Source organism: Muscardinus avellanarius (assembly GCF_963383645.1).
Source record: "Muscardinus avellanarius genome assembly, chromosome: 9".
NCBI classification, from domain to species: domain Eukaryota; kingdom Metazoa; phylum Chordata; class Mammalia; order Rodentia; family Gliridae; genus Muscardinus; species Muscardinus avellanarius.
This window is the reverse complement of record NC_137795.1, coordinates 81,201,015-81,227,000: the sequence shown is the minus strand read 5'-3', so window position 1 is coordinate 81,227,000 and position 25,986 is coordinate 81,201,015. Positions and strand designations below refer to the sequence as shown.

The window sequence follows — 25,986 nt, the reverse complement described above, 5'->3', positions numbered from 1 at the left end:
GTGGAAATCGAAGTGCTGAGGTAACGGATTAGATTATAATCCTGGTGCAGTATTAGTCTAGTGGCTATAAGTGAGTCTCAGCTTTTTTAATCTTAGTGTGCATATGTGTGTGTGTGTGCATGTGCCTATGTTTTTTAACTCTGAAACTGTTGGGCAAGATTTCTTAATTTAATCATTAAAATTCTATGATTAGCCTTTTAAATCAAAACTTAGAAAATACTTTTTATATGAATAATTAGTCTATTAAAAATCTATGTATAGATGCTTAGAAGATTCCACAAATATAGTGGAAGATTGCACACATATTAGTGGCACCAGATAATGAGACTGCTAATATATAATTGCAGACATCTAAGACTCCTGAAAAATTAATCATTGATTATATTTCTTTCTGTGCAGTAGGTCTCAACCCTGGCTGTGGGTTAATTCCATGTAGGAAAGTTAAAAAAAATTGAGTGGTGTGCTGGTATGCTCACTGGATCTCTGGGCAGATAAATGCACCAATTTGAGGACTTCATAAGTCACACGTTCCCAGCAGGGTGGATTTTAACTTGTACCACAACATCACTGAATGTGGAGTTGGGGAGAGAAGATCCCACATGTCCACTAGGTGCCTGGCTCCCCGACACTGTGCCTCACACTTCCCAGCCCACACCAATTAAAAGAGAAACTGTGTGTGAAGCTAAACTAAAGCTTTAATATCACAGGAATAACCTGTGCTAAACATATTATTTTCTACTTGGAGGACATAGTATATGTGGGTTTACAGTGGAAAGGAAACTGGTAGAAAGGCTTGGAGACATTTTCTGTGTTAAGATATTTGGGCAATAATCAAAAAACAAACTAAAGAATTTTATATGAATCTTCTGTAATTTGAAGAATATATAATGTTTTTCAAACTTAAAAGATTTCAATCCTTTATATGTTTTTATTTATTTTTTTGGTACTAGAGATTGAACCCAGGAGGATTCTGCCTTTGTTACACCTCAGCCACATTTTATTTTTTATTTTGAAACAGGGTCTCACTAAATTGCTGAAGGCCTCACTGAATAGCTGAGGCTGGCTTCAAGCTTGTGATTCCCCTGTCTCAGACCCTCCCTAGTACTAGGAATACAGCTGTGTCCTGTACCCTCGCACCCCCTCTGTCATCCCTCGTATGTTCCTCCCCCGGCTCAGAATCCTTTTTCTCTTTTTTTGGTGGTACTGGGTATTGAACCCTTCTACTTCTGGGCTACACTTCCAGACCTATTTTATATTTTTATTTGGAAACAGGGTCTCTTAAGTCAGCATGGCTGGCTTCGAACCTGCGTGATCCTCCTGTCTCTGCCTCCCAAGCACGGGAATTACAAGCGTGCACCACAATGCCTGGCTCAGAATTCTTTTTGAAACTACAGTCTTGTCTCCTCACCAGTCTCTGACAGCTTAAGTATGACTGCCATTACCCTTCCTCTTCCCAACTCGTACTCTGGATGATCCCTGGGCAGCAGGATGAACTGAAATGGGGCTAGGAATTTGATGGAACCATGAAGGATTTTGGAAACACACTTTGAAGGCTATGTCTTTATTTTATTTACTCACTAGTAAATAAAGTTGATAAATAACAAGAGTAATTTGACCTGGTACTGAAGGTAGGACAAATCTTGAACTTGTAAATGATAGTTTAGTGCCTTATGAGGCAAAAAATGACATGGAAGACCAAGATCTTAGGCACCACTGATTCATTCATTCATTCATTCATTCATTTTTAAAACACTCAATGAGGCTGGGCGTGGTGGCGCATGCTCGTAATCCCCGCGCTTGGGAGGCGGAGACAGGAGGATCATGCAGGTTCGAAGCCAGCTGCGCTGGCGTAAGAGACCCTGTTTCAAAAATATAAAATAGGTCTGGGAGTGTAGCCCGGAGGTAGAAGGGCTTCCAGGAACCCCAGTACCACCAAAATAAATAAATAAATAAATAAATAAATAAATAAATAAATAAAACACTCAATGAGGACATCTATACTGCTAGATTTTGCCATCTGATCAGTGCGTATGATAGACAATTCCATCACTCCCTTTTGTACTGTCTCCTTACTCATGGCAAGATTCTAGACCTTCCATCTCAGCCCAGCAGTGCATCACCCTTGTTGAAGTATGAACTTTGATCTTAACTCCTATTACCCATCACTCACAACCCATCTGCATCTGGTCTATTTCTGGGGCAATTTCATCCCTGTCCCCTCTCCATAATCCTCTCCTCTACCGAATGGTCAAGTCCTGTAGGTTCTGGTTCTACAATTTGCAGAATTTGTCCCCTCTTTTCTATTTTCACTTGGAACGCCCCAGGTGGGCTCTCTTGCCCTCTTACTCACATGAGTACAGAGCCCCTAACTAATCTTTCTGTCTCTGTCACCTTCTCCTCTACCCCAAACCAGTGCTCCCAGTTAATCTAATGCAGCCATAGTCATATTTCAGGACTTTGAATATCCCCTGCTGGGAACAGAGAATTCATCTGCCATATTCAGTTTTCTTCCCTGGTTCATTATTTTCTAGTTAAACTGCATTTTCTGATCCCTGAACAAATGTTTCTTATTCTGTTCTTCCCTGCCTTTACTCACTGTCCTCTTAGCTGGGAATTTCTTCTTGATAGAATATTGCCAGCCCATCAAGACTCATATGAAATACTACCTCCTAATATAATAATAATGACAGTGGTGATAATGGTAAGTAAAGTAGATAACTAAGGTGCTTTATCATGCCGGACACTGTAGAGTTACATGAGGACTTTTATATGAATTAATTAATGCTATCTCCTCTGCAATTCTAATGAGCAAGGTACTATTATCGTCAGATAACATAGATGAGGATATGAGGCACAGAGAGGTTAAGTGATTTGCCTGAGTTGGCATGGCTTGTAAATGGGAGATTTGCTATTCAGACCATGGCAGGTACATTCCAACAACATATTTTAACAATTTTGTTTTTTTACTTTATGATTTCTGACTTTTCCTGATTTTTTTACTAATGCATCTTACAAAACATTTTAGATATGATTGTTCATTTTAAACCTGATAGCAATCATCTGAGATAGGTAAATATTAAATGTGAGGCTCAGTGTTCAGCAGTATGTCTCTGGTCACTGAGGAGTGTTTGGGGAGGCTGGGATTCACACCTCAGTGATTCTGATTGTCAAGCCCAATTCTCACAAGGCCTTTGCCAATGTCACTAATAGACTCTTCTCCACTGTTGAAACTCACTGTATTGCTTTTAGTATAAATCTCCCCTTTTTTCCTGTTATAATCAACTTAAACTACCGACAAACAGTTGGTACTATGAACCATTCACCTTTGCCATTGTTTGAACAAATGTTGACTAAATTGAATATTGGGCAGGAAATTAGAAAAGCGAGTATGCGAGTGACCAACACATCAGCCTGAGGATGGTGTATGGATGACAGTGAATGAGATTATAGAGGAAGAGCATGGCTGTTAGAACGGCTGAGGTTGCAAGGGGAGCGGCTTGTTAAAAGGGGGGTGAGGAGAGTTTAGGTCTTTGTCAAATTTTTGCAAGGTAATATTCAGTTTGTTTTTTCTTTTGTGATTTTTATCCTTTTATCCCATTTTTAAGAAATACAGTACCATACTTTCATTTTGGACATAAGTATTTAAACATGTGGAAGATATTCTTCCAACATGTCCATTTCTCTGTATTCAGTCTTGTTCCTCTTTGAAGACCTATAAACCAGATAAGTATGAGAAAGCTGTTTCTTTAAGACAATTGGTATCTTTCACTTCTGCTTTTCTTGGATGATTATGAAAAAAAGAGACTGCAGCAGGGCTGCTGTTCAAACAAAAGTAAAAATGCCATAATTAGCTTGGTCAAAAAAGGAATACAGTGCACCAATAAAAAAAATAATAATAATAAAAAGCGAGAGCCTTCTTCAAAACACATCTTTTTTATTTGTGGTACTGGGAATGAAACCCAAAACATTCTACCTCCAAGCTACACCCTCAGACTGATTTTACTTCTTATTTGGAAACAAGGTCTTACTAGGTTGCTGAGAGCCTCACTAAATTCCTGAGGTTAGGTTCAAACCTTTGATCATCCCGTCCCAGCCTCCTAAGTACTAGGATCACTAGTGTGCGCCACTACTCTCAGCTTCCAAATCCATCTTTATAACTAACCTGCCCCTGTTGGTCTTCTACCCCCCAAAATATAGTAACAAAAAGCTAGAGAGGCCACCTGTGGGAAAACATTTCTAATGAAGGGTCATTAATTTGACCCTTCTGTTGAATTATAGATTTGTAGATGCAAGATATTAAAACACCTAATTTAAAGTCCCCAAATAAAATATAGGATTTTCAGGTAAACAGTAATTAATGCCCCCCTATGAGTATGTTGCATGTAATATTTAGGATATACATGTACCAAAACATTTTTATTTTTATGAAATTCAAATTTAAATGGGCATCCTGTATTTTTTTAAAATCTGGCCACCCTATTAATTTCAGATTTGTTCTTAATTCATTCATACTCAGCCAGGTGTGATGTTGCATACCTGTAAGCCCAGTACTTGGGAGGCTGAGGCAGGAGGATCACAGGTTTGAAGTCAGCCTCAGCAATGTTAGCAAGACCATGTTTCAACATAAAAAAAATAAGAGCCAGGTATGGTGGTACATTCCTGTGATCCCAGTACTTGGGAGGCAGAGACAGGCAGATTGGAGGTTTGAAGCCAGCCTGGCCAATCTACTGAGGCTCTCAGCAACTTTGTGAGATTAGATTCTGTTTCCAAATAAAAAATAAAACAGGTTTGGGGGTGTATCTTGGAGGTAGAATTCCCTAGGTTTCATCCTCAGAACAATGAATAAATTAATTAACTAGTTTAAAAATCGACTTTAGGGTATAGCCCTAGGGTTCAATCCCCAATATCTAAATAAATAAATAAATAAATATGTAAAACTCTCATGGAATGGGAACATTTAGGTAATTACATGAAGAGTTTGAGAATAATTAAATTATAATTATAGTGAGAAAATAATAGGCTGAAAATGATCAGGAAAAGAAACCCGGCTATGCTGTGACTTTCAGAGCAAATGCAGTAGCAGAAATTCCTTCTTGCTGGAAATTGGTTTCAAACCTTAGATGGGTACTTGCCTGGCTTTGGCTGTAGAATAAATGAAATGCATCTGTTACTACAGTTCTACCTTGCTGTTAACAAGGCATTAGAAAGCAGCATCAGCTCAGGGGGACTGTAAACAGATTGAACAGGCAAGTTTACAATGTCCACATCAGCTGAATATCACTATCAAGAGATCATTATGTGTCAGAATGAGATGCTAATATATGCCCAACTGCTGGCAAACCACAAGTAGTCAAGCACTGGTCAGAAAGAAAATTGGACACAACTTATATGTTTAAGACCTGTGGATTGTTAAAGATTGATTTCAACTTTATTATTTCAGATAATTTGTAGGTGGTTATATCAATTGTGTGGGAGCACTTTTTAAAAATACCGAGTGCTTAAGCCACATCGAAATTATTTCCTAAATTGAAATCAATAAAAATTTAAATTTTAATGGCCACAGAGAAATTTCCCCTCCCCAGTTTTTTGTTGTTTAAAATCATAATGTGGCTAGGCATGGTGGTGCACACTTATAATCCCAGTACTTGGGAGGCTGTGACAGGAAGATCACAGGTTTGCAGCCAACCTCAGCTACTTAGTGAGGCCCTCTATAACTTAATGAGACTCTGTTTTAAATTAAAGAATAAAAAATTAGGCTGGGGGTAGAACACCCCTGGGTTCAATCTCCAGTACTGCGAAAAAATATATAAAATCATAATGTTAAAGCAGATTGTTTTTAAATCATGATTGATTAATTTTCTATGGACTTTTTGTTTAAAGATTTCTCTTATGTAGTTATAAATTTTATAATTATATGGCTAGTCATAGCCTAGTAAGTTAAAAATTAGATTACTAAGTTCAAAGCCTACATTATTTTGTTTATATTTTTTGGTTGAGACCCTAATAACTTCATTAATAAATCAAGGTTTATTATATCATTTACCATACATTTAACATCTACCCAATGTTTTACCTCTGTTTTCTCAGGAAATACTTCTAGCAACAAAATGTGGTTGGAATTATTTTACAAAGGAGGGAAAGTAGCAAACCCAAAGACACACAGCTGGTAGTTGCTTTCATTAGCATTCAAATGCAGTCCCTCTATGCTCAAAGCCCATTCATGTTTCACTACCCACTACTATTATAATGCATTTAATTAATTACTGGCATTATTTCTGTAAGACTTAACTATGCTTCATTTACTATTCCAAGGCATTGTGTATTCATTTAATTTTTAAAATTATAGTCTTTTAGTATTCCTATTACAAAAGGAACTCTGAAAATTCCACTGTATTAGTAGTTGGCATTTTCTCTAATCCTGTCAAATAATCAAGCAAGTTCACCTTGCCTTTCTTTCTTCCTCTTTTCTCTCTCTCCATTCTCTTCAACTTCCCTCCCTAAACATGTATTGTGTAGCCAGTCTGGATAGACCATTGAGAGGCAAAGATGACAGGGGAGAAAGGAAAGGAAATAACAAAGCAAAATATATTGAAATTACAGATAAATTCTTTTTTCTAAAATTGTATTTATATGTGAAACATACTGAAAATGGTATACTTTTAGACTGTGCTTGGTGCCCTGTCCTTCCCCCTGTTCCCTTTCACCCCCTCCCAACAATGAGTGTTTGGTTATCCATGCTATATTCATACTTTTACACATATTCAGATGTAGCTCCTCCATTAATCAACCTCAGCCTTCTTCCTCTCCTATCCTTCTATTCTAGCTTTGCTCAGATTTCCCCTCCATTATCTGGAGTCCCTCTGGTCTCCTCAATGCTCCCTAGTTTAAGCATAGTAAAGAAAACATATGTCTCTTCTCTTTCAGTGCTTGGCTGATCTCACTTAACATAATGTTCTCCAGATCTTTCTATCTTCTTGTGAATGGCACGATTTTGTTCTTCTTTTTAGCTGAATAGAATTCTATTGTGTGTATTTCCCATAATTTTGCAATCCATTCATCTGTTGATGGAGACCTAGATTGGTTCCATATTTTGGCTATTACGAATTGTGCTGCTATGAGCATGGGTATGCATGTGTTACTGTAGTTCTTTGATTTCAACCCCTTTGGAAAAATACCCAGGAGTGGTAGAGCTGGATCATATGGTGGATCTATTCCCAGTTTTCTAAGGAATCTCCACACTGATCTCCATAGTGGAGATCAGCACTTCCACCAACGGTGTAAAAGAGTTCCTCTTTCCCCACATCCTCGCCAGCATTTGTTGTTATTTTATTTCTTTATGCTTGTCACTCTGATTGGGATTAGATGGAATCTCAGCGTAGTTTTGATTTGCATCTCCCTGATGGCTAATGATGTAGAACATCTTTTCATGTATCTATTGGCCATTTGTATCTCTTCCTTTGTGAAGTGTCTATTCGGTCCAGTTGCCCATTTCTTGATTGGGTTATTTGTTTTGCTAGTATAGAGTCTTTTGAGCTCTTTGTGTATTCTGGATATTAGTGCTCTATCAGAGTGGTGGCTGGTAAAGATCTTCTCCCATTCTGTAGGCTTCTACTTTAGGTTCTTGATGGTTTCCTTTGATGAGAAGAAACTTTTTAGTCTGATGCCATCCCACTTGTTAATTCTTGCTTTAATTCCCTGCACTTTGGAGGTCTTGTTGAGAAAGTTACTGCCTGTGCCAATATGTTATAGTGTTGAGCCTATGCTCTCCTCTAATAACTTTACAGTCTCTGGTCTAATCTCTAAGTCTTTGATCCATCTCAAGTTGATTCCTGTGCATGGTGAGAGGTAAGGATTTAGTTCCATCTTTTGGATAGCGAGTTCTCTCAGCACCATTTGTTGAAAAGGCGGCCTTTTCTCCAGTGTATGAGTTAGGCCCCTTTGTCAAAGGTTAATTGACTATAGGTGTGTGGGTTTGTTTCTGTAACTTCTATTCTGTTCCAGTGGTCAGTATGCCTATTGTTGTGCCAATACTATGCTGTTTTTTCTACTATTGCTCTATAGTATAATTTGAAGTCTGGTATTGTCATGCCTCCTGCATGGTTCTTATTGCTGAGAATTGCTTTGGCTATTCTGGGTCTTTTCTTTCTTCAAATAAAATTCATGACTTATTTTTCTAGATCTATGAAGAATATTGCTAGTAATTTAATGGGAAGTTCATTGAATCTATAGATCACTTTTGGCAGAATGGCCATTTTGATGATATTTATTCTGCCTATCCATGAGCACAGGAGATCTTTTCATCTTCCAAGGTCTTCATCAATTTCTTTCTTTAATATTTTATATTTTTTTTTGAATAGGTCTTCTACATCTTTGGTCTTCTACATCCTAGGTATTTTATTGTTTTTAAGGTTATAATGAATGAAATTGTTTTTTTTTTTATTTCTTTCATTGTGGATTCATTGTTGGCATAAAGAAAAGCCACTGATTTCTTTAGGTTGATTTTGTATCCTGCAACTTTGCTGAATTGGTTAATCAGCTCCAGAAGTCTTTTTGTTGAGTTCTTTGGGTCTTCTAGATAAAGGATCATGTTATTTGTAAATAAAGATAGTTTTAATTGCTCTCTTCCTATTTGAATTCCTTTGATTTCTTTTTCTTGTCTTATTGCTGTGGCAAGAGTCTCAAGGACTATATTGGAAAAGAGTGGTGAGAGTGGGCACCCTTGTCTTGTTTCTGATTTTAGAGGAAATTCTTGCAGTTCTTCCCCATTCAATACGATGTTGGCTTTGGTTTTATTGTGTATTGCCTTAATGCTATTTAAATACATTCCTTTTATTCCAATTTTCTGAAGTGTTTTTTAACATAAATGGGTGTTGGATTTTGTCAAATGGTTTTTCAGCATCTATTGATATGATGATGTGGTTTTGTTCTCAGTTCTAATTATATGATGAATAATGCGTATTGATTTGCATATGTTGAACCAGCCTTGCTTTTCTGGTATGAAACCAATTTGGTCGTGGTGTACAATTCTCTTGATATGGTTTTGAATGTGTATAGCTAGTATTTTGCTTAGAATTTTTGCATCTATGTTCATTAAGGATATTGGTCTGTAATTTTCCTTTCTTGAGGTATCTTTATTTGGTTTGGGGATTAATGTGATACTGGCCTTATAGAAGGAATTTGGGAGAATTACATCTCTTTCAATTTCCCGGAACAAGTTATGAAGTATTGGGATTAGTTCTTCACTGAAGGTTTTGTAGAATTCAGCTGGAAACCCATCAGGGCCTGGGCTTTTCTTTGATGGCAGAATTTTTATTGCTGTTTCTATTTCTTTGCTTGCTATTGGTTGGTTTAGGCTTGCTATGTCCTCTTGGTTTAGTTTAGGAAGGTTATATGTGCTTAGAAATCTATCGATTTCTTCCATGTTTTCCAGTCTGTTGGAGTATAAATTCTCAAAATAGTTTCTGATAATCCTTTGAATTTCTCCACTGGGTCCTTGGAAAGCTCGCTGTGCCACTGCGAGTGCCGCCTCTTGTGAGCAAATGGTGCCTCTCAGGTACTCGGGTGCAGCTCGTTGCTTAAGGTGTTGGAGCTCTATGGCTACTTTCAAACTCTTGGGTTTTTTTCCTCAATTCCTAGGGGCTGCTGAGCGGAGACTCCCGGTTTGGGCTCGCGGCCTGTGATGGCACTGGTGGCTGGCTGTGTTCGTAGCAGCTCTGTTGCATGCTTGGGCTTTTTTGCAGTGGATCTCATAGTTGAGAGTTACTGGATTCCTTCTGCCATGGTACCTGGATCTGTTTTGGGTCGTGAGCTATGTTTATTTTGTTTATTAAAACTCTGGCTTCTCAGTAGTTGAACTTTATTTGTTTCAGCTACTGAGATGTGCTGTGTTCCGCAGTTGCCATTTTGAATCTCCTCCACAGATAAATTATTTTGGGGACCCAGAGTCAGGAGTGATGGAGATGTCCACAAAGTTCCACAGGAGAGTATTCGAATCGGATATTTAAATTACACTAGGATTTCCTGATGGAGAGAGGAGAGCAGGGGTCTTAGGAGCGATGTGAAGAGTGTGCACAAACTCTTCGGGGTTTGTAGTGAAGAGCATGGTGAGTTTTGGCAAGGCCTAGAGATTTCGTGTGGCTCTGCCTATGGTTTTAGTGCATGGTGAAAATAATTTATAGAAAATCCCATTGTGAAGGTCTTTGGAGGAGAGTCTGATGTTATCACTGGCAGAGAGCCAATGTGTGCTTCTTGTTTGGGATAAAATAATTTACATTTAGAACAAGAGGCAGTAGGAAGCCCTGGTAGTGGTTAGACTATAGTTTTTTTTTTAAGTATAAGAGCTCATAATAGAGTTCCATCACCACGTCTGTTTCTTAAGCGATGCTGGTGTGACTGCTTCTAATTATGTCCTAGAAATGCATGTAAGCAGTTGTTTTTATAAATAAATGTTGTTTCAGAGACTAGGCCAGGACAGTTGCATGCTATGCATGGCCTTAATGTTGGATCTTTGTGATAGAACTTGGATTTATTGGACCTTTTACTTAGGTTTGGAAGCATAATTTTTTTTTAATACCTCAGCCTTGCTGAGAGTGGGGTACTTTTGAGGAACTGAAAGGCTGATGGAGGGAGCCATTATGATAACTAGAAGAAGGTCATGGTGGGCTTGGAGAAGGACATGTATGTGCCACTGGGTGGATGTGTACCAGGCATAGCTGATAGTTGGCTGTGGCAACTGGAGCAAGTGGTAGATAGCCTTGAATACCTGTGGACTCTGAAGTCTGATTTTAGTTGCTTCTGGGCCATTGGCTTAATTGCCTGGAATAACATGGCTACCTGATTTTGTCACTTTGGATTAATCAGGGAATCATGTTTAGAAAACCCTTTTCGCCAGGCGTGGTGGCGCATGCTTGTAATCCCCGTGCTTGGGAGGCAGAGACAGGAGGATCACACAGGTTTGAAGCTAGCCATGCTGACTTAAGAGACCCTGTTTCCAAATAAAAAATATTAAAAAAAATGGGTCTTGGAGTGTAGTCCAGAAGTAGAAGGGTTTCCAGAAACCCCAGTACCACCAAAGAAAGGAAGGAAGGAAGGAAGGAAGGAAGGAAGGAAGGAAGGAAGGAAGGAAGGAAGGAAGGATCCTTTTCAATGATGGAAGACAAAATGGAAGAGATGCTTGTATTCTCTCAATATGCCTTTACTGATAAACAAATAAAGGTGTTAATCTAGGGGAAACAATGTTTTCCTAATGTTTGAGATTTTTTTCTTGATGTCCATTTTAAGTCACATTCTATAATCTGAATCTCGATGGTTCAGATTTGATAGCAAAAACATAGTCATCAAGCCTTTTGGGAGAAAAGCGAATACTCAGGACCTTTTGTTGGTGGGATAATATAGTAGATCTTTGATACCTTCAGCCTCAGAGAAAAATGGTCGGTTCAAGAAAAATTAAGTAGTATCAGAACATTGTGGTAGGACTACTTAACTTGTTTGAGAACAGGTTGATTCATGTTGAAGCTTTGCTTACTGAAAATGGATAGGCTTTGCTCAAATCTTCATTGAATTATATATAAAGCACAATTTTAAGGGACTTTACTTTTAGCATTGTTCTATTCAAATGTTTATTGTAACAAAAATGCATTTTAAAAAACCATTCTCTAATTTATGCTGTTTAATATATAAGGTTCTTTCTATCAATATTACTGATGTTTTGCCGGGAGTGGTGGCACAGACTTGTAATCCCCGCGCTTGGGAGGCGGAGACAGGAGGATCACACAGGTTCAAAGTCAGCCGTGCTGGCTTAAGAGACCCTGTTTCCAAATAAAAAGTATAATATAGGTCTGGGAGTGTAGCCGAAGGTAGAAGGGCTTCCAGGAACCCCAGTACCACCAAAAAAGAAAAAACAAAACAAACAAACAAAAAATATTACTGATGTTTTGGCAACTTTGATGATTTAATGATTTTTGTCATTATTCATGCATGGTCTTTTTTCTCTGAATATTGATCAGGAATATGAATCAGGTGGTAACATTTCCAAAGAGTTGTTGTGTTCTTATGCTTTTTTTTTCTTTTATGCCAAAACAACCAACCAACCAACCAACCAACAAAAAACTTCCATATATTTGGTTCAAGAAGAAAGTTGTATTTACTTGAAAAAAAAGTATATTTACTTGAATATATATACTTATATACTTGCAACAAATGTTTGTATATATGACTTTATAAAATCTTTTATTTTGCGGTACTGGGGATGGAACCCAGGGACTTTCTACCTCCGAACTACATCCCAACCCCTATATTTTATTCTTTATTTTGGAACAGGGTCTCACTAAGTTGCAGAACCCTCACTAAGTAGCTGAGGCTGGCCGTGAACCTGTGATCCTTGTGTCTCAGCCTCCCGAGTACTGGGATTACAAGCGTGTGCCACCACATCCAGCTGTTTTTATAAACTTTAAAGTACCCTATTTTCTTTAATACTCTTTACTAACAGATAGGAGCTTTGGTTATTTTATAAAATTTTCAAAAATAAGTTAAAGTACATATCATGTCTAGAAATCAAGGTATAATATGAAAAGAATTTGCTTGAGAAAAAATACATGCAGAGTTATGATAGTTTAGAAGTTATTGGCAGATACCAAAGTATGAACTTTCTTTCTGCCTAGTCAAACATCATCCTTGTAAATCTCCAGGTTCTTAGCTTGTCATCCTGTAAGAGCCTTGGTGGGGCTGCTGTAGCAAACTCCTGCCCCTGTGTGCTCTGGTAGAGCACAGCATTTGGGTGGATCTGAGTGGAAGGCAGGAACTGAGTCTGGCATTATTTGGACTGTCCTGCTTAGGGGTGTTTCTAAGGCTGCTTGCTATTTGCATTTATCTTATGCAGGGTCTGGCAACTGGGGACCCAGTCTGACATTCTGAGGGGTGACTTAATAATCTGTAGAGATAGCCTCTTCAGAGACCACTAACATCCTGTAAATCTTTTGAGATGGGCTGAGCTTGCAGATTTCAGCTGAGCTTGCTTATAGGGCAACAGAAGCTGCTTACTTGGTGGCCTCTCTGGTGTATCCAACTGTTTTATTGCCTTACACTTAATGCTCTACCTCTCAAGATATAGGTCGTTGACCTTGGGAGATCAGTCCTTAGGATCCTGCCAGAGCACATTTCTCTGTCCAGTAGTGAAAACAACACTTGATGCCAACAGTTATTAATTTGGACTTTAGCAACAATTTTTCAGTTTTTTGGAAAAAGAAATTGGCTCAGCAATGACCAGCATAAGTAAAATTAAAAGGGGGAGTAAATTACACCCAGCGTGGTGATGCATGCTTATAATCCCAGTACTTGGGAGGCTAAGACTCTCAGCAACTTAGGCCCTGTTTCAAATTTTTTAAAAAATGTCTAGGGGTATAGATTAGAGGTAGTTTGTCCCTGGGTTCAATTAACAATATAAAAAGATACATTTATAAAAAATAGAATTTTATATATTACTCTTGTATTAAGCATAAACAAAGGACCACAGCATCCTAAGGCTCTCTTACCTGAGCTTGACTTTCTGCCTTTGCTAAGTAGCTAGAAGAATGTTTCTTTAATAACTGGCCCGTAGTTCTAGCTTTTTCCTAAATTGCACTGACTTTGTTCTACTTATTATTTTTATAAGAAACAACATTCAGTGTTACCTTTTCTTTGAAAACATTGTAGAGAGGCACTGGACACCGTGAATGATGGACCTGCAGAAAGTTTCAAGCCTGTGTCTGCCCTGACATCATTTTGAGAATTCCTAAACACAGGTTATATGTGTGTGTGTATGTTTTAAGCAGCAAGTATTCTTGAGCTGTTGGTATTTCAGCCCCTGTGAATTCCTAACAGAGGGGTGGCTGTTCCATTATCTTGTACAAATATTTGGCCCTGGAATTCTCTTATTTACTAACTATAAGTAATATAACATTTTTAAACCTCCAATCATGGAGAAAGGAAAAATAAACAACTGACATAAAGGTACTTAGGACTGAAAGCTTCCAGAGTTTAGTATTTGACAGGGTAGAAACTGGAGTTTATCATTGATCATTTAGTGAATGCAGACCTTTAATCAGACCTTTTGTTTATTAAAAGTGGTGGTTATATAATATGTAGAAGGAGTTAAAGGGTCTGTGGTTTTAAAACATTAAAATGCCAAGTAAAATATGTTATATTTTTAATCACTTTTATTTGTGAGGAGGTGAATCTCAGCTTGTACTAATTTTCTAAAGTAAGCAAATTTGACTTTTAAGTTTGGTTTAAAATTATGTCAAATGTTACTTGTAAAAAAAATCTGAGTTTTAATTATATATTAAGAGCAGATCAAAATACCATTTCTAGTGTTTATAATTTTTATTTTTCTGTCAGTGAAACATACCTTATTGCTGAAGTTCTATGATACTCATTTGCTTATCTGATTGTACAAAAAAGTATGCAAAAGTGTTCAAGGAAAATATTAGAAATGTGTTTTATTGAAAAAAATTACTTTAGTTGGTATTTATGTAGAAATGCATATCAGACAACAACTGCTTTGTGTATTTGTGGTGAGTTGGATATAGAGTTTTAAAATTTTTTTTCTAGCTTTATATAGTATCAATCACAGAGTCTCTATCCATAAAATTGGATGGAATGAAGATGTCAAGTTTTACACCAATAGAATTTATTTTCTCTAAAGATGTCCTTTGTGATCGAAAGTCTCTTTTGCTATGTTTCTCAACTGTTTACCAGCTTTACAATGCTCAATAAATTGATTAGCTTTGTTAGGGAAGATTGTTTTCTGTTTGTTTTGTTTTCATTAGATTAAACAAAGTTAAAAATGCAAATAGAAAAGTAGATCATTTTCCCCAAAGTGAAAATTATTTGAAGTATTTTATACAAAAGCACATATTACCTTTTTAGAAAGTTTGCTAATATAAATTGATAACCATTAAGAAGTAAAATAGAAGAAAGGACAAAATACTTTTATTTATTTGTGCTTTTATAAAAATTCAGTTTAATGAACTATTCCATACTCATTGTGTGGTCCCATCAGTATAAAAATTGTAAAATATAAAAACAAAATTAGTTTTACAAAAAGAAGCTAATCTGAATGACTTAAATTGAAAATTAAAAAAAAGATGGAATTGTTGTCTGATATAATTTATGAAAGATTTTGAGCTAGAAAATAAATTTGTATTTGTGATTTATAATTTAAAATTTTGTATCAATAATCTTTTTTCCTCCCTACTAGAAAAGACCAAAGGTACTACATGGTGTTTTTATGATCTTCTTCCCTAGTTTAAAGACAAGCCCTATTTTTATTTTTTATTTTGAAACAGGGTCTCACTGAGTTGCAAAGGGCCTCATTAAATGAGTAATTTTGTACACACATGTGTGACCATGTACTTGAGTGCATGTGTGTTCAGAAGTTAGGGTCAGAAGATGATGGATTCTGAGACATTGGGAACAACACTTAAACCACCAATAATACGGCTACTAGAATAGGTGCCATGGACCAGAAACTATTTGCTGTGCTCTACAGATATAGACATTCGGTTCTTCCACCTATGGGGTGAGGTCAGCACTCTTGTCCTCTCTGTCACTCACAGGACAGTGAGACACCAAGAGGTTTCGTGCTTTGTGTAAGTGGTAGAGGTTGAATCTGAACCCAGAATGACCGGCTCCAAAGCATGTGTTCTGGAAAACCTGAGTTCTATTGCCTTTTAGTTATAAGCGAGTCGTGTCAACACAATTTTGTCTTTAAAGAAAAATGGAAGAATTGACAGTTTTGTAGTTTTTTTTTTCTTTGAGGAGTAGCTATTAATATATGCAAATATCTGGCATAATAAATCATTTGCATTTTGAGTGAAATGAATGCTTGTGGAAGAATTCTAACTCATTAGGATTTGTGGGTTTTTTTTTTTTTTGTGGTACTGGGGTTCCTGGAAACCCTTCTACCTCCAGACTACACTTCCAGACCTATTTTTATATTTTTATTTGGAAACAGGGTCTCTTAAGCCAGCAAGGCTGGCTTCGAACCTGTGCGATCCTCCTGTCTCCGCCTCCCCAGCTCGGAGATTGTGAGCTGCGCCACCACTCCCGGCAATTCATTAGGATTTTGATGGAATGTATGTGTAACTTTAATGAGCAATGTTGCAGAACTGACCCCCATTTCTAGACGAGGTCTTGTAAAATAGACCTCTAGGTGGGTTCTGTATGGACTTTTTGTGTTTGTTTCTTTGAACTACTGGAGGTGTGTTTAGCAAAAAGAAGACAGTACCTGAATATTTATAACTTTTCTAATTGACATTCACCACTTTTGACTCCAATAACTGAAGTATGTTTGAGCTACTTATAACTTTCAACCTCTTATAATTACTTTTTTATTTTAACAGTACTGGGAATGGAACTCAGGGGCATTCTACCTCCAAGCTATACTTTCAGCCCTATTTTTTTTTTTTTTTTTTTTTTGGTGCTGGGGATTGAACGCAGGGGCATTCTATCGCCGAGCTACACCCTCAACTTGATTTTTTTTCCTTTACTTTGAAACAAGGTCTCACTGAGTTGCAAAGGGCCTCACTAAGTAGCTCAGGCTGTCCACAAACCATGATCCTCCCATCTCAGCCTCCCAAATGCTAGGATTACAAGCATGCGCCACCACCCCAGCCCTATTTTTTATTTTTTATTTTGAAATAGGGTGTCATTGAGTTGCAGAGGCCCTCACTATGTAGCTGAAACTGTCCACAAACCTTGATCTTCCTGTCTCAGCCTCAGGAATGCTGGGATTACAAGCGTGTGCCACCATGCCTGGCTCTTATAATAACTGTTTCTATTTAAAACATATTTATGATCCTTAACTATCAAATTTTTTTCTCTTTGGTTTTGAGGTTGCTGAAGAGTTCCCATTTGCTTTGGTTTTGTTTTTACTCCCACCCCATTTTATTGGTGTATTATAATCATATATCACAATGAAGTTCAGATAATTTTGACATGTACGCAGCATTTGGTGAGATACCCTCACCACTCCACTCCCTCTCCTTCTCCAATTGAGATCGGCATTGATAATTTTGTATATATACATTTTGTCAGTCGAAGTGTTTCCTACATTAACTATCCCTCACCTCACCTATCTCTGTCTCCTAAATTCCTTCCATCACTCCACTGGGGTTTTTCCTCTTCTGCTTGGAGTCTTTTGTATCCTAATTCTCCCTAGCTCCCACATATGAGAAAAAACACATTACTCTTCATTTTTTCTTTGTGACTGGTTGATCTCACTCAGCATAATAGTCTCTATTTCATCTATTTACCTGTAGATGATATAATTTTGTTCTTTTTGTATGGCTGAATAGAATTCCATTGTATAGAATCCCAATAATTTGATAACTCATTCATCTATTGAAGGACACCGAGGCCTAGGCTGGTTTCATAATTTTGCTATTGAAATTTGTACTCTTATTTACATGGATATGCATGTGTTGCTATAATATTCTGGTTTCAATCCTTTTGGAAATATATCAAAGAGTGTTTTTACTTTTATCAGAGGGTGTTGTGCACATTTAAAGAATTAATTTAGTGCTAAAATCCTGATGAAATATAGCTGTCTCTTACTCCTGCCATTTTCCACTCCCAAAGGGCAGCTGCTATCAACTGTGTCTTCACAGATTCCTTTGAAATTTTACTTCAGCATCTCTAAATCACACATTTATGTAATTCTTCTCATGCTTTTAGTTTTGGTTTTAAACAGGATCCATTGACTTCTCCTATGGGAGATGAAAAACCAGAACCTTTTACTACTCTACTCCCTCCCCATCTTTCCTGTCACACTTCAACCCAGAGCTATCATAATTTTCATTATATCAGTGTTTACATGATCATGACTAATGGGCTTATGTTTTCTTTCTGGAATAATATGTTGTTTTTGGGATTAAAAAAGTTTATGAGTTTCCTAGATATTAATGTCTAATGCAACTCTAAATCCCCTCCTGCCTGGTACAATTTTTCTCTTTATGTATTCAAATTCATTTGCCATTTCACCAATGTTCTTTTTTTCCAAATATCTCTCAAAATGTTTTAGAACTGCTCCAGTCGAGACCTATTGCAGCTGTCCACCATCATAAAATTTTCTTTCACCACTGTGGCATTTCCTTCACCTCCCTTTATTTTAGATACTGTTTCCTGGATTTCAAGTCATTGTCTTTGTCTGTTTATTCTCTCATTTAGGGAGCTCATCTTCCAGCAGTTTTCCCCCAAAAAATATACATAGGAATTTTTTTAAAGCCTATATTTCCTAAAAATGGCTTTATAAACTCTCACATACTAATTTTGATGGCTAAAAGAATTACAGGTTGGAAGTCAGTTTTTTAATTTGGAATTTTGAAGATTCTCTTCTGCTCTTCATTAGCTTTAAGTATTCTATTGAGAAATTCAGTGATATTTTGAACTGATTTGAGTTTTGAACCTTCTAAGAAAGGTTCAATATAAATTTAACCCTCAATCCTCTGTTTGTGATACTGTACTTTATCTTCTGTTTTACCTCTTGTTTCCAGGCCTAGGGCTGCCTTAGAGTTTTCACTTTTTCAGACATCTTTTTTGATGAAGGTGTGGTAGTCACCCAGCTGCACAGGAGGAGAGAAGAACTACAGGTCCAACTTATTCTTAAACAAGGAAGACTGCTTTCAATAAACCCTCTTTTTAGCTCCCCTTCACACTCCTCCAAAAGTGTCTAGAACTGCCGATATTGAAGTATTCTGTGTTTGTGTGAAGTGAATCAAGTTGATCCCAGCCTTCTCCTTTATTGATTTACCGTTCAGCTTCAGGGAGTGGTGGGGAAATTTACTATTTTTCTATCTGCCTTTCCAAAATATGCTGACTCTCGTGTCATCTTATTTTTTCTTTTCTCTGGCATTAGATCCTTTTAAAACATCCCTTTGTTGTTGTTCTAATGAAGTAATGAGAGGGAAAGAGATAGGGTCTGTGCTTTCTTTAGTATGAAATCCCAGGGTTGGTAATACCAGGGAACCAGATCCTTTTTATAAATGAACTTTCTTGAGATGTTTCCATTTTGTCTTTACAGAGTAATGAAGGAAAACAACAGTTAATGTAGGAAGGGAGGATGAATCCCCTTTGTTTTTACTTGGGGTGTGCATTTATCCAGTCATCCAAGTCTAAAATAGAAAGGTGGGGTGCCCTGCCCTTCCCTTCCTTCTGAAATACTTCCAGTGGACAAAGGTTAGTAACTAGTGCTATTCTTGCAATTCTGCTGCCAATCCTAGTCAGTTTAAAATAACAAACAAATTGATTTCAATCCATTTTTAAAAGAATTTGGTTTCCCCACCCTTCACACCCATCCTGCTTTAGTTTTCTAATAAAGACATTTTGGAAAACATCAGTTATATTCTCACCAGACAGGTTTTGCTCAAAGGCTTTAGGGATTAGGTGCTGTTTCCTAGGGGTGACACTGATAGTCTTGGGAGAATAAACATTTTTATATACCACCATCATCTATTCATAATTACCTCTGTTTAGGAGGTATGGCTTCAGTAGTTGCTATGTGCCTGGAAGCACACTCTGTGTTTTAAACATAATGCTCTTTCTTGTCCTTGCAAGAGTCTTTGTTCTAATAGACACTATTTTGTGATTAATAATGGCTACCAGTAATGGGAGTAGTCACAATACAATGACACTTCATCGCATTGTATCCTTAACAGAACACTACAGAGTAATTTTAACGTCCTTATTTTACAAATGATGAACTCCAGGTCTCCTAGTTTGCCAAAGATTATACAGCGAGTAGGTAAAATGACCAGGATCCAAAGCCAGGTCTATTTTATCTCAAATCCCCCCCTTTTTTGTTGCAGTACTGGATATGAAACCCATGGGCATTCTACCTCTGAGCTATACCCCTAGCCTTATTTTTTATTCTTTATTTTTGAAACAGGGTCTCACTGAGTTGCATATGGCCTCACTAAATAGCTGATGCTGTCTGTGGCCCTGGATCCTCCTGTCTCAGCCTCCCAAAGGCTGGGATTACAAGTGTGTGCCACCATGCCTGGCTCAAAGCCCATGTTGTTTTATTTGTACAGCTTTTCTTTTGGGGGGATGGTACTGGGGGTGGAATCCAGAGGCTTTCTACCTCCAGGTTATAATCCCAGACCTATTTTATATTTTTATTTGGAAACAGGGTCTCACTAAGTTGCTGAGAGCCTCACTAAGTAGCTGAGGCTGGCTTCGAACCTGCGCGATCCTCCTGTCTCACCCTCCCAAGCACTGGGATTACAAGCGTTTGCCACCATGCCTGGCGATGTGTACAGATTTTTTAAAAGTTCAACAAAACAAATTCATATGAATTGTTTTACCCAATTCTTTATGAATTGATCCAATAAGAGAACTTATTTTTGAATTGAAGGTATTATTCTCAGCTTGATGAGCGCGATGAAAAAAAGTCAGTAATTAATTGCATCATTTCAGGGGCGTGTCCTATTAGCACAGTGAAGTCATTTATTATCACTAGGTGCATTCTTAAAAAAATGACTGTGTGTTTTGGGATCAAACTGATATGTAGAGCACAGATTTTAGTTTAGTTGTGGTAAAGGAGCTTAGCTGTTTTAAGGAAACTTGTATTTAACAATTTCTTAAAGTGAATAAAATAGTAATGCGAATGATTGCATTCTGTTTCCCTTGTATAAACACCCATTTTCTCATTCTTAATTTGTTTAAACTGCTTAGTTGATAGTGCCCAGGAAATCAGAGTGTGCATATCATTTCCTTTCTTTAACTATGTAAATGATCTTAAATGTCTCAAGGCACACTGAAATATCATAGTGTAATTCCCCCAAAGAGACACATATTAATAGGGAGGCAATATTTAAAATAGAAATGTGTAGGAAGAGATCAAGGGGAGTCAAATGTTAGCAAGGTTCAAATTAGGCAGAGAAACTCAAGGAAATGCTGAAATCGATCTTTTTCATTGGTAACCTGATCATGACTTCCACTGACATTTATTGAATACCTGTTAGGTGACACGTATTGCTTAGGCTCTGGGAATAGAATAATGTTCAAGAACAAGATTTTGCTAGCCAGAGCTGATGGTCTGGCTGTCCAGTGAGCTCTATGACTTATAAGAGAGCCATACGGTTGACAGCCTGTTTCTGAGCGGGGCTCTGCAGTACAGAGGGAAGGAGAAAAGTAAAGTGGTCAAGAACAAGAGGTAAAGTACTGGAAGAAATTGTGGCATATTGCAGGCAATGAAGACAATAGGAAGAGAGGAGAAGTCAGTATTGGACTGCATCTTACAAATTAGTACAGAATAGCATTTGTAACATATTTTACATTTTCCAAAGCACTTTCACATGTATCAGATTAAGCTTGACAACTGCAAAAGGGCTGCATTTTTATTTTCATTATGCAGATGAGGAAACTGACAGGAGCAGCGGTAATGCATACATGTCCCCAAACCATGAGAAGGCAGCAGAGGTTATGTAGCAAAATGTTACGGCTTGTCCCCTTCAGACCATAGTAGAGCTCAGTGGGACCTCTTACTTGATCCTTGCTAGCTTCGACCTGTTGCAACTGGGCATTGTGTCATGCTTTACATGTGCATCAAATCCAGCCCTGAGACTCTATAGTTACTGAGTGATTCTCTGTGTAGTAATCGATATGAGGTTAATTTTACCAATGACTCAAACCTCACTGAGAAAGAGAATTGAGTGGTAAGTGCTGTTGATCTAGTTTATTGTATTAAGGATGGGTTTGACTTTCATGTTTGGGTATGTAATTACAAGACTGGATGTTTCAAGACTAATGAAATAACAACAAAGCAAAGATAGCCAGCCATGAAGCTGCAACATCATTTGTTAAATATATTATATTTCAACTAATTTATTAACTTAGTTTATTCCAAGAAAGTTTTTTTATTTATTTATTTTATTTTATTTTATTTATTTATTTATTTATTTTGTGTGTGTGTGTGTGTGTGTGTGGTGCTGGAGGTGGAACCCAGGGGCCTTCTACCTCCAGGCTATCCTCCCAGACCTTTTTTATACTTTATTTGGAAACAGGGTCTCACTGAGTTGCTGAGAGCCTCACTAAGTAGCTAAGGCTGGCTTCAAACCTGTGCAATCCTCCTGTCTCAGCCTCCCAAGCTCTGGGATTACAAGCATTTGCCACCACGCCCAGCTTTATAAAATTGTTTTATTGGTGAATTGTAGTCATACATCTTGATGGGATAAAAGATGGTGGAGACATACATGCACACATCATCCAATTAGCCCTTATCCAGTCCCACCCCATTCCCTCCCCATCCTTCCTTCCCATGCTTGGCTCAGTGATTGACTTTGATATGTTTGTTTAAGTACAGTGCTTTAGAGAGTCACACCCCATTTCCTCAGTTAGGTTGCCTTATTTGCTCATCTATAGAATCTCCTTCTTCATCTAGAGTTCCTCCTGTTACCCATTTCTCCCTACCTTTCACATATTAGGGAAAGCTTCCAATTTCTTAATTTTGTGACTGAATGTTTTATAAAGTTAAAGAACCTTGTCTTTTTTTTTTTTTTTGGTGTTGATGGTAGTATTGGGATTGACCCCAGGGACATCCTGCCTCTGACCTATACCCTCAGCCCTTTTTATTTTATTTTATTTTATTTTATTTTATTTTATTTTATTTTATTGTTTTCAAACAGAATTTCACCAGGTTGCTAAGGTCTTAACCCTGTGATCCTCCTGTCTCAGCTGTGATCCTCCCATGTACTGGGAGTACAGGCATGCACCACCAATAAATCAGTGTTCCTAAGTGTAAGTAGAATAAAGACATACAAGTAATTATTTTGTAGGGGAGAACTGCATCAAGTGAAACCATTAAAAATTTGAAATATGTTATTATTTTGTAATTTTCCCAGTGTTAAGAGTGGCCAAGCCGGGTGTGGTGGCGCACACTTGTAATCCCTGTACTTGGGAGGCGGAGACAGGAGGATCATGCAGGTTCGAAGATCACTCAGGTTCGAAGCTTAAGAGACCCTGTTTCCAAATAAAAATATAAAAAATAGGTCTGGGAGCGTAGCCTGGAGGTAGAAGGGCTTCCAGGAACCCCAGTACCACACACACACAAAAAAGAGTGCCAAGCCAGGCATCATGGCACACACTTGTAATCCCAGCATTTGGGAAGCTGAGACAGGAGGATCATGGGTTAGGCCAGTCTCAGCTACTTAATGAGGCCCTCTGAAACTCAGTAATACCCTGTTTCAAAATAATAAAGAATAAAATATAGGGCTGGGATATAGCTCGGAGGTAGAACTCCCCTGAGTTCCATGCCCAGTACCATAAAAAAAGAAAGAAAAAGATGAAAGAAGAATGGCCAAATCATATAAAATTTACTCCCTCCCTCCCTTCCATGATTAGTAATTTCAATTTGGAATTTGGAATGAGAGATTGTTTTGGATCTATTTGCATTACATATGCATTCCTGCGAATGCCTAAGTTCAAGTATCGCTGGCCCATTGTAATGCTCATATGAAGAAGTCAGAGGTGATATCATGTCTCTTATTACATGCCTGTGTTGGGATCCATAGGTCCAGTAATTACTCAGTTGTTGCACATATTGCATAGGTCTGGTTAATTGCCCATGATCCTGTGCTGGGGATTTTTAGCTGGTACAGTGCAGGCATTTGCAAACTTACCAGTGACTCCAGGAGGCCGGAAGTGAGAGTCATGAGTCAAGTGGGATTTCAAAGGATATAAAATCAGCCCAGAAATCTGTAGAGTTATCCCCAAGGCAGAGTCAGCGTATCTCCTACTCTCATTCAGCATGCATAATTATCAACCATGTTTCTGTTTTATCCTCAGAGATTTCTTGCCTCATGAAGGCTGAGTTGGTTGTCTTTGTAGCCAGACATCAGTTCTGAAAAGAATTTAAGAGTCTGAGAGAGCAAAGGTATCCCATAGTGTGATTTCTCTCTGGAGTCTCACTGTCCCCTAGGGATTTATCTTATCAAAGATGAAAAATTGATAGAGTGTATAACTACTGAACATTTGGTCTCTGTAATACAGAAGCAAATATGATGTTTTCCATGTCTAAAAATTTCTTTAGCATTAGAGTTTTAGAGAAGAACCGACCGACTAGCAGTACTATGCTCACCAAAATTCTTCTAATCGGAATTTCAGTGTCAAAATGTTTAAGTCCAAGAAAGAGTAACACTTGGAAATCAGATCTAAGTAGATTAAAACTGGCCATGAATATAACATATGCTAAAAATGAGTGACTTATAAAATGAGATCTTAATAAAATACTACTGTATCTTTTGAATCAATTCCTATTTTCAGCCCCTATTATCTCACAGATTATGCAGTTATGTATTCTTTATTTTTAATTTTATTCTTAATTTTTATTTTAATGAAAAAGCTATGAAGGAAGCAAATTAAAATTAACAGTAGAGTTGGGCATGGTGGAGCACACCTGTTATCCCAGTTCTTGGAGGCTGAGACAGGAGGATCACAGATTCAAACCTAGCTTTATCAACTTAATGATGCTCTCAGTAATTTTGTGACACCCTGTTTCCAAGTAAAAAATAAAATAAGACTTTTGGTATAGCCCAGAAATAGAAGGCCCCTGGGTTCCACCCCTAATACCACAAAAACAAACAAATAAAACTAATAGTAGTACTGGGCGTGGTGACACACACTTGTAATACCAGCATTTGGGAGGCTGAGACAGGAGTATTGCAGTTCATGGACAGCATCAGCTACTAGCTATTTAGTGCGGCCCTTTGCAACTCAATGAGACCTTGTTTCAAAATAAAGAATAAAAAAATAGGGCCAGAGGTGTAGCTTGAAGGTAGAATGCCCCTGGGTTCCATCCTCAGTACCTCAACAACAACAACAAAAAACTGATAGTAATTTATACATTTAAATCACAAGGACCATGTTATGAAAGTAGTCTAAATTTTTAATATCCTTAATTATTTTCTCTTTTTTGACAAAAAATATGAACAAAGATACTTAAGCTCTGATGGCTCATAGTCCATGTGTGTGTGTGTGTGTGTGTGTGTGTGTGTGTGTGTGTGCTGGGAATTGAACCCAGGCATTTCATTCTACCTCTGAACAACACAATAGTCATTTTTATTTTTACTTTTAAACAGAGTCTCAGATTACTTAGTGTTTTGCTAAATTGCTGAGGTTGATCTTGAACTTGTGATTTTCCTGTCTCAGCCTCTCAAATATTAGGATGACAGGCATGCGCCACCACACAGGGCTCAGTCCTTTTTTTTTTTATTTCTCTGCTAATTCTCTAATCCTTTATGAAAGTTACCTTCCTCATGCTTTTGCTTTACTTTAGGTTGTTTTTCACATGATGACCAAAATTGCTTTTATAAGGCACATGAGATCATGTCACCTACTCATGGACTTCATGACACTTAGAATAAAATGCAGAATCCTTTCCATAGTCCACAGTGATCTGTCTCTTCCTGACTCCCAGCATCTACTAGCTCTCACAGTACTCATCCCACCCACTGAGCTCCACATACCACTGAGATTTTAACTAAGTAGCTCAACCTGTAAGGTGACCTTGGGATCACTGCCACCTCTGTTTGTATTGCTTTTTCTCAAATCCTAACAGCACTGCCTTCTCTTCCTCATGGTTTCATCATAAAGATCTCCTATACAAAGAGGTGATCTTCTGGCTCAACCAGTCGAGGGAGCTTACAGTCGCTTCCTACCAAACCTCTCTCTCTCTCTCTCTCTTTTTTTTTTGTTTATTCTTTTCTGTAACAAATATTCATTGAGCACTTCCTATGTGATGAGCACAATGATGTTCTTGCCCCAAATGGAGTTTCATTCCAGTGAAGGGGGTAATCAATGGTCACTGCTGCCCAGGACCCTCACCCCAACTGCATGCTCTAAGTGAAGTGCAAGATTCCTGAGCTCAGAGCTATTTTAGTACTGCTGGAATTAATTAAGAGAACTTTCAGAAAGCCCATTCTTTCTTCTTCCTTTACTACTTGATTCTGCAAA

At 37.7% G+C, this 25,986-nt stretch overlaps 1 protein-coding gene across 3 annotated transcripts in view; it reads left to right on the top strand.

Moving 5' to 3' along the window:
* TSPAN12 (tetraspanin 12) overlaps positions 1–25,986 on the top strand; it is a gene marked incomplete at both ends in the record, with an annotated part of 74,235 nt that overhangs the window by 16,047 nt on the left and 32,202 nt on the right. The window lies entirely within an intron of this gene.